The sequence below is a fragment of the Cibotium barometz genome, chromosome 46 (genome assembly GCF_041138505.1).
Source record: "Cibotium barometz isolate CiBa-2024 chromosome 46, ASM4113850v1, whole genome shotgun sequence".
Lineage (NCBI taxonomy): Eukaryota > Viridiplantae > Streptophyta > Polypodiopsida > Cyatheales > Cibotiaceae > Cibotium > Cibotium barometz.
Window position 1 is genome coordinate 13,050,190 of NC_141091.1, and position 7,700 is coordinate 13,057,889.

Sequence of the window (7,700 nt, forward strand, 5' to 3'; positions counted from 1 at the left end):
TTGGAAGATTTTATATTTAAGTTGTATAAAGGTATGATCAGTGACCCAATTACTAATGTTAATAGCGTCTTCTGGGAGAAACAATTCTCTCTTTTCTTAGTTTTGGACCATGTTTCTTTTCCACCTCGAATGGATGATCTAGAAAACCATAAGAATGTTTTCTTTGAGTATTGGAATGCCCATGTGAGAATTTGTTTCATGATCATTTTAAGCCTATGAGGTTCACTAGGTGGGATGCCTTCATAGCATTTCTTAATGTTAGTTGAACATATAATAAAAATGTGATTGGGTGGATTTAAGTATTCATTGGATGATTTAATCATCCAATAACTTTGGATTGTGATTCCAATGCATAGTCTAATGTGTTGATTGAATTTTTGACACATAGATTGTATGGGCTCAATGCATGAATCTAAGGTAGCTTCGAGTGTGAAGGGAATCTCAGAAACATAGTTTTTGGGCATTAGTTATCCATCTAAACTCTTGCTTGTGTGCTTTAGAAGCCCCTAAGATGTAAGGAATTTGCCCATGTTCAATATTATGTGATAGGTATTCTGAAATTTCCATGGTCGACTTGTCATGTAATATGGTTGTTGGTATATTATTTGCACAAAAGCCATTATTTTGCATATGTAGTTTTGCAAGATTAATACTAAATTTCTTGCATGTGAATGATGGGGTCTTTGGTGTTTTATCAATGCCATAAATAAAAATCTATTTTTTAATGAAGAGATTTCTTGTACCATATGTTTATCCAATGCACACACACATAGACCCTCTCTCTCTCTCTCTCTCTCTCTCTCTCTCTCTCTCTCACACACACACACACACACACACACACACACACACACATCCCTCTCTCTCTCTCTCTCTCTCTCTCTCTCTCACACACACACACACACACACACACACACACACGTACATGCCCATGTGTGTGTGTGTGTGTGTGTGTGTGTGTGTGTGTCTCATAGACACACCCCCATGCACCCACCCTTTATATGAAACGGCCTATGTGACAAAAACTTAATCACTATAATGGCCTATGTGACATACCTCGTTATTTTCAATGGATTGTTGATGGTGTATGTAATTTCAAAGCGCAGTAAGAATCTCATTCATTAGGGCAAGATCTAGATTAGTTGTATCGTACACAACACTTGTAAAAAATGGAAGGTATTGACCACTTTTTAAAAAAAAAAGACATATAGGATGGCCAATGAATAACCATCCTATGTGCCTTTTTGTAAAAAAAACACGAGAATCACTAGTCGATATCATGGCAAGAAAATGAAATAAAAACGAGCATCACCTAGTTGATATCATCCTACATATCAAACCATATATAAAATGCTCTTATCAAATTGTGGGAAAAAAATATAGTTGTGAGCCTAACATTATATGTTTTAGAGAGAAGTACTTTCCTAGCTAAAAACCTTCCATGCGCAACTTTCTCTACTCGCCTCATGGCTTTTTTGACAAGTTAAAGAGGTGGTAATAAAAGCTCACGTTTCCTACCTATTTTTTATATAGAGTTTAAGATTAGGTTTACCAACTTAGAGAAGGCAAAGTGGCCACCAACAAAACAAAAGAATGCCAAGCTTGCATGCCAAAAAAGTAATAGATATTTGCCTTCAGCCACAAAAAAAGCCACACAAGATGGTTGAATGACGACCATGCTACGTGGCTTTTTTTTCTTTAATTACTCTCACTCTTGTTGTTGCAAATTGTCCACATGAAGACAACATGTGCAAGTGGGGGCAAGATAGAATGTAATGCGACATTCTACCTTGCCTCCCACTTGGACAATTTTTCCTTCAAAATTTGTGTTTTAGTATGGTGAGAAAAAGAACCAAGACCATAAATTTTAGCTTATAATACTCTAAATATTTTGGAATGAGATTTGCCTTCAGACACACTTAGAGAAAGCCTTCAACCACACCACACCAATCTCTCTCTCTCTCTCTCTCTCTCTCTCTCTCTCACACACACACACACACGCACGCGCGCGCGCGCGCACACGCACACGCACATGCACATGCACACCTCTCTTTCTCTCTCACACACCCACCACTCCTGTTTCCCTCTCTCTCTCACCCACATACCCACCACTCTCTCTTTCTCTCTCACACACACCCACACACCCACCACTCCTATGTGTGCGTATGGTGTGTTTCTCTCTCTCTCTCTCTCTCTCTCTCTCTCTCTCTCTCTCTCACACACACACACACACACACACACACACACACACACCACTCCTCTATCTCTAGGATTTCTAGAATCAGCTTCGTTTTGATACTTGAATTTACCATCCCACTATGCCTGCTTGGTGCCAACCACACCCCCGCCACTCCTCTCTCTTTAGGATTTCTAGAGTCAGCCTCGTTGCCTGAATTTACCATCCCACCATGCCTGCTTGGTACTGACAACAACTACCTTACCTTCACCTCATTTGCACACCACCTACCCCAACACAAGCACTGCTCATCTCACACTACACCTAGATCCATTTCACCCATGATTTTGATATTATCCATTTCACCTAGCTTGGATACCAAAAAAATAATAAAGATTTTCCTTCAGCAACAAAAAAAAAGCCACACAAGATGGTCGAATGAACGACCATCCTACGTGGCTTTTTTTTCTTTAATTGCTCTCACCCTTGTTGTTGCAAATCGTCCACATGAAGACAACATGTGCAAGTGGGGGCAAGATGATAGAATGTAATGCCACATTCTACCTTGCCTCCAACTTGGACAATTTTTGCTTCAAAATTTATGTTTTAGTATGGTGAGAAAAAGAACCAAGACCATGAATTTTAGCTTACAATGCTCAAAATATTTTGGAACCTAATTTGCCTTTAGACACACTTAGAGAAAGCCTTCCCTTCTCACTTACTTTAACACTCTAATGCTCCCTCTGCAAGGTTAGCTTGGCTCTCTGATCAAGTTACTTTAGTCTTCCTACCCTAACCATCCATGGGATATTGACAACCTTTAACCCAACTCACTTGGTTTTATCCCCTTATTGGGTGAATAATAGCTAAACCTAGTCTTTTTATAAAAAGAGACAAATAATACTTTATTTTTTTGGTCATTGTACGTGTTGGCTTGATTTGTATAAAACATAGTTACCTATTTTGGGCACTCTGTTACTCACCAACTCTACTTCTCATAAGGCAGGTTCTTCACCTACTTTGCATGATGTGAGTAGTCATGGCTCATAGTACTATTCTTGGGAATGCCATAGCCACAATCAGATATGTATCCACCTTCCCGCGCCTAGGGTTTATGCTCAGTATTTCGACTATATAAATGTAGTGCCTTCTCCGCCAACGTACACAGCTGCTTCCACTCTCAACATCAAGAGCCCTGCTACATAAATAATGGCCTAGGTAGAGATATCTCTCTACTAGTACAACTCTCCTCTTCGTTGGATTTTAGGTGCATGCACTACATTTTTAAGTTATGAAAATTACCTTGTTACGTTATGCTTGATTGGTTCTGTCAAAAAATGATTAGCTTTGTTAATACTTATTTATAAAATTATTAATAAGGATTCCTTTCGGTGGTTAATGAATGCACATAAGTTCGATTGCTATGATTGAGGTTTATCTTATGGCTAATTGCATAGATACTGATTTTTAAACACTGCCATAATCTGGTTTTAGACATAAGAAGCTTTGAATATGTAGGTATTGGTCCATTAATTTAATTTGGTTATATTCTTGATTAGTGGACACTCTAAATATGCAGCAACGGCATACTTTTGGGTCTATTATTGCTTGCATCTGAAGTAATGATCCCACAAGCTTTTTTGATGTCATGCAAAAAGAGAAAGAGCTCCCTCCCAACTACCACTGGACATAAAGTTTTAGTTTCTTTTTATGGAATGGGGGCAGAGTCATCTTCGTCTTCAACCGCCCTGCCACTAGCACTGGCCTTGAAGTGGTGAGGGTTCTCGGCCAATCCCAGCACACCCTTGGGGAAGTCTTTTTGGACGAACACTGATTCACTAGGAGACCAGCAACGGCTACCTTGTCTTGCTCACCCTTCTTTGTGGAAAATCCCACAAGGTGTAGCTGGGGGAGCTCAACCTCACCTTCCTCCTCTCTTTCAGAAATGTGGAATACAAAACATGCCAACCATGAGAGGAAGTGTTAGCCAATATCCCTGTTTTCGAGCTTGCGGACTTGTTTTTTTTCAAGCTCTATGAAGTGATTTGAGAGTGCCGCCATATGTTCAAATATTTTAAGCCATTTTTGGAAGGGTTTTTTGTTGTGGCCTATTGCTCGAGTAGTTTACATGTCACCCACAAGACATAATCATCCCGTAATGCCAATGAGTGCGGCCTCAAGTGGGTCTCCATAGAGGTGAGCGTGTCAGCAACAAATAGATCTAAGTGCAGTTGGATGGTGGAGGTCCAGTCAACCATGCGAGTGAACATAGCATGCAGGTGCGTGACCTCAGGGAAGTCACTCTCACATACAAAGTCCATTAATTTCTCTAGGGGCATCATGATGAGGAGGGATGTTTAGGTGCTTTTGTGCTTTGGTGATTTGGTGCTCTGGAGAGTGTGAAGAAAACAATTACACATAAAAGGAGCCTTGGGTATTTATAGAAGGTTTGTGTCCTATTACACTGGACCAAAAAAAAATCCTAAAAGGGGCCTTGGGTATTTATAGAAGGTTTGTATGAAAATAAACCAACCATACCACAAAACTACGATTTCAATAAACCAAAATGCCTATTCATTAAACCAAAGTACTGTAGAAAATAAATATATTTATAAAACTCTGTAAATGAAGTGAGATTACAAAACAAATCCAAAATGGAGTGAGATTAAAAAACATCTACCCAAAATGGAATGAGATTACATAATGGAAGAATTCTAGCTTAGGTCCCTTGAGCCAAAGTGACATCATCATGCCCCCAATTCGAGGACACCTTGGTGCTTGCTTCTAGCAGCCTTCCAACCTATCCAAACACACGTACAGCGCGCAGCAGCTCTTCTACCCTCTGTCTACATGCACGCACGCACACACTAACAGCTAACACACAGAACTCAAATGTGTAGAAAATAAAGAAAACAGAACTGAAAAATGACTGAAGAACAACAGCATACACACACACGCCTCTCTTTGCCTTTCCTGCAGGAGGATAAAATAGACTTCAAACAGCAACCCGAGCTGCATCTGGAGCTTGGTGCAGGGCAATTCCCCGGCGCAGCACCAAAAATGTACGCTCTTGCCGCACGTGTCAAAGCTAGGGACTTGCCAAGCACCGTGTGCGAGCCACGAATGGCTGCAAGCACACAACCAGGAAACCAGCAAGCTCAAAACAGGGAGCAATGGTGTGTCACTCACCGCTCAGACCGCCGTCGCGTGAAGGATTCTCGCGCTGCGATGAAGAAGGAGTCGCCGCCGCCGCTCTACTGCCTCGCTGCCACCGTGCTACCACGCAATGCTCGATCGCTACACACACACACACACACTCTCTCTCTCTCTCTCTCTCTCTCTCTCACACACACACACACACACACACTAGAGAAGGAGATGGAGAAGATGAAGCAAGAGCACTCCTTGTATTCAAGACTCAGAGAATGAGAGGTTTTAGGTTACATTTGACTTTTATATGTGATGTGACCGTTCACACATGGGCGCCCACACATGGCCGGTCGATCCTAACCCTTATCCTGATGAAATTCGAGGTGCGCCTCTCATCGGCGATCACCCAATCCCCTTACCCTTTACATGTGGTGTCGACAAGCCCGGCCCATGACTCAGAATATACGTAAAATAATTATATGACGTAAAAAGTAATACGTCTCAATGTCCGCGATAGGTTAACAAAGCTTTAACACTAGTTTGGTAGCTTAACAAGACATAAATATGTCTTTTCAGGGGTTTGCTAAAAAAACTCATATCTTGTGGGAGCGATATTTTAGTATTTCGCTTCCAAGGCATGTCTTCATAAATGTGGAAAACCTTAGAAAATTATTAAAATGAAAAAAATAAACTTAAATATAATTTATAAATCACCATAAGTAGAGGTGTATCTAGCTAGTAGTATAATCCAAACAGGTTAGGAATTGACAAAGTAGGTTCCTATATGCAAGAAAAAAGTGATCTTGGCTCATTATAAATTTCTCCTAAACCTTACATAGTATTTAAGAGATGACAGAGTGATTTTTCATGATAAAAATATTTATTTCATTAATAATTAATTCAGTTAAATTTACTTCTTAGAATCTCTTTTTATTTGTTGAGTCTTGACACCCAAAATATGACAATAATGTGAGCTTATATAATGATTTACTTTAGTTATACTAATAAATCAATGTCTCCACTAAAGTAATCGGGCAAGAATACATATCTAAATATTTCAATTTAGTTAGAAGACAAGGTGATGGTCTTAACTTTCAAAATTGCATTGATAACAAAACAAAAGATATGAACCCTAGCTTATATTTAGATCATCTAGTGAGAAACTTATGAAAATAGTGTTTATTATTATGTAAAATGACTAGATATTCCACTTAAAGCCTTATGAGATGTTTAAAAATGTGTGATTCTATAGTAATAAATATGGTTCAAAATTTGTAAACTTTTGTTTTAAACAAAGTGCTTAAAAGAGTAGGTGTATATGTGATTGACTCTCACAAAATGCACCAACAAAGCATAACATTATATAGAACATGTGCGTAATATTTAGTCCTAGTCTACGATTGTTTGATTAGCTAACTATACAAATCCTCAAAGTTTTTTTTTTGAAATAGCTAAATACCTTATAATTTTCATTAAAAACTAAATTTTGGAGTTCTAATTGACTTTAGAGCCTAAGATGGATTGTATTACACCATATATATGTTTGTGAAGCAATGCATATCAAAAAACTTTAGAAAGAAATGAAAAATTGGCTAATTAAAGCATGTGATCCAAATATTGTCCAAATAGCTTTGCATTACAACTGTAATTTGGCTTATGAGTTCTTATAAAATTAAAAAGCCTAGAGGTAATCAATGTGATCCCAAAAAATCCCATTTTTTCTTCACTATGTACCTGATGATATGAAAAAAGGAAACCTTTGATTTTCACAATCCATGTTTCCTAAATAATTCCATAAAGTTATAAATAGGACATAAATATGTCCACGGACACTTTTCTATCCTTTACCAAACTAGTGTTAAATAATATCACTCCTTATGAAAATAATGAAATGTATTTTTATTGGTTATAGTGTTGAAAGAAAAGGTTATCATCTCTACAATCCTCTCACGAGCAAGATTATTGTTAGTAGGATGTCGTTTTTGCAAAGAATTATGCAATGATGGAATTTAATGAGCATGCTTATGCTAATTCTCTAGACATGTTTGATGGTTTGTTACCTGTGCCAATTTTTGTTGATTCTCAGTAGAGTTTGTCTCTACTGATCCTTGTTTGTTATAAGGGGGAATGCTCAAGGAATTGATGCACCAACTTTAGATCAACCTGGAAGATGCAATAAATGCTAAAAGATCAGCACGTGTTATGCAAAGATGGGCTAGAAGCACATAGCAAATTGTCAGCTCCTTTGTAGAGTAGAACTAGATCTGGTGCTCGAACCACTTCTTCAGTATATATTGCTAATTTTGCATTTCTTGACCCATCCCTAATACTTCTCATGTTTAAAACCCACCAATGGCATGCGTATAAGTAACTTTTT